The sequence below is a fragment of the Arachis ipaensis genome, chromosome B01 (assembly GCF_000816755.2).
Source record: "Arachis ipaensis cultivar K30076 chromosome B01, Araip1.1, whole genome shotgun sequence".
NCBI lineage: Eukaryota > Viridiplantae > Streptophyta > Magnoliopsida > Fabales > Fabaceae > Arachis > Arachis ipaensis.
The window spans coordinates 75,221,479-75,224,104 of NC_029785.2; positions in this window are offsets into that span (position 1 = coordinate 75,221,479).

The window sequence follows — 2,626 nt, forward strand, 5'->3', positions numbered from 1 at the left end:
TCCAGATATTTTACATTTTTCCTGTAGATTATAACTATGAAATTTTTTTATCACATCACATATATTAACTAAATTCTTAACAAAATTACAATACATGCAGCTAAGTTTAGGTATTCTTTTTTTTTAACTGGAAAGTGAGGGGATTCATTCAACGAGAACCATAAGGTCCAGCAACGCCAAATTCAGTACATGACACGGAGCATCCTCTATCCACACAGAATTTGGATTGGTAGGTGCTAATTGTGCTAATTCATGAGCAATTTTGTTTTCACCTCTCTTTACATGAATGAAACCAACTGATATAAAATTACTTACTAGATCTAGGACATCAACAATGAAATTTTAAAAACAAGAGTCCAAATTACCTATTTTTTTTAGAGCATCCACTACCTCCATATTGTCACTCTCCAATACAATATTGGTAAAAGAACACTTTTCGTTATTAATTTTATACCAACAAAGACTGCATAAGCCTCTGCCTCTCGAGGTTCAAGTGGGTACGGTAAGCCCCATGAAACTGCCGCTATTATTTGGCCATGTTGTCTCTAACTACCACTCCCACACCACCATTAAAATTTCTGAAAATTGTTGCGTCAAAATTAACTTTCAGGACATAGTCTTAATAAAAAGGTTATTGGGGGCTTAGGGGGTTTAATAAATTCAAAGCATTAATATCCTAAAAGAAGGGTTGGAAGCGGATAAGAAAAAGAATGATAAAAAAAAAAGAATTATTAACACAAAGAGACATACCCCTGCTATAAAAAAGATAGATAAAAGTTTTTCCTATTAAACCTTTTAAGAAACCTGTTCTTAGCAACCTAGGTCACTGGAAGGGATTCCCTACTTGACCTTCAAAGAACCTATCCTTGACAACCTAGATCAGAGGGATGAACATTGAAAGAGACCAGCACAGTGGATCCTTCAATCTTTTTCATGCAACAAGCGAAGTAAATCACTCACCTCACTTAATCACACTAAAAAAAGTGCATAAAGCAACGGAACATTTTATTCATCAAAAGTTGTGTAAATTATCTTACCAAAGGTATTTAAATAAGCCCCTAACAAACTAACTAAAAGATAAGATAAGATAACTTAATTTAAATCAGATTTGATCTAATTGGACTAGATCAGATTTGATTTAAATTTAAAATTTCTAAAAATATTACTAAGCAAATAAGAAATAAATCAAATCTTCCAACAAACTCTAACAGCAAAATAAACTAAAATAAAGGCTTAAAAATTTAAAAAATTAATAATACATTATTCTTCCTACTGAATTTGAAAAGCATTATTGGGCTTCTTGCTATTCTGACTTTGCCCAATGGGCCTTGTCCTTTCTCTCTTGGTTAGAACTTGATATAACTCCTCATGCGTAAGTACTGCCAAGTTTGCATAGCTCTCCTTGAGCTTCGTTGCACGTGCTCTGTGATGGATCCCTCTGGAAGTGTGAAATTCTCATTCTGTCCTTTTGTCTTAAAATGCCCCAATTTTCTTTTCGAGCATGTATCAAGTCTGGTGGGCACTCCCAATTTTGCATTGATGGAAGCTGCTGTTCATTCCCTCTTGTCCTTGTTTCCTCTCTAAACTGGGTTTGCCAAATTTCTTCAAAGAGGGATCTAACTTTTCTTAGCTCTTCTTCTCGATCTGTAACACCTTTTCCTCAAACACCATGGAGATTCTCACCTTCCACAAATGATTCAGCATGATACAGAAGAGTCTCTATTCTTCTTTTTGGAGAATTTCTATTGTGCTCACTATCCATTTTTTTAGGTTTGTGTCCCTTCCAGCTTTGGTTCTAAGGGTGAACGGGGATTCGAACCATAATCTTTTCGCAAATTTGTAGTCCCGTTTGTCTTAAAATGCCCCAATTTTCTTTTCGAGCATGTAGCAAATCTGGTAGGCACTCCCAATTTTACATTGATGGAAGCTGCTGTTCATTCCCTCTTGTCCTCGTTTCCTCTCTAAACTGGGTTTGCCAAATTTCTTCAAAGAGGGATCTAACTTTTCCCAACTTTTCTTTGATCTGTAACACCTTTTCCTCAAACACCATGGAGATTCTCATCTTCCACAAATGATTCAGCATGATACAGAAGAGTCCCCTTTCTTCTTTTTGGAGAATTTCTATTGTGCTCACTATCCATTTTTTTAGGTTTGTGTCCCTTCCAGCTTTGGTTCTAAGGTTGAACGGGGATTCGAACCATAATCTTTTCGCAAATTTGCAATCGCTAAACATGTGCTCCTGTCTCCTCCTCATTCCAGTATTTGGTGTGAATTGGTGAACAGTTAATCCCTCTTCTGCTCAGGCTCTTCTTTGTTGTCAAGGAGTGGTGTAAGAGTCTCCACATGAAGTTCAGTATTCTTGGGTGAGATTCAATTTTCCATAGTTGCTTCCAGGTATTCTCTTCCTCTTGGTCTATGCTTGAATTGTATGGTTGGTTCTTGTTTTGGGTTTTAAATTCATGATAGGCCAGTTTGACTCTGAAATTTTCATATCTAGCTTTCTTTCAAATAAACCTGTCTGGTTGATCTAACTTGGGAATAGGGATTTCAACAATCTTCTTTGATTCAAAATTTAGAAATATCTGGTTTATTAGCCTTCTATTCCATTCTTTGTCTTCTATTGTTA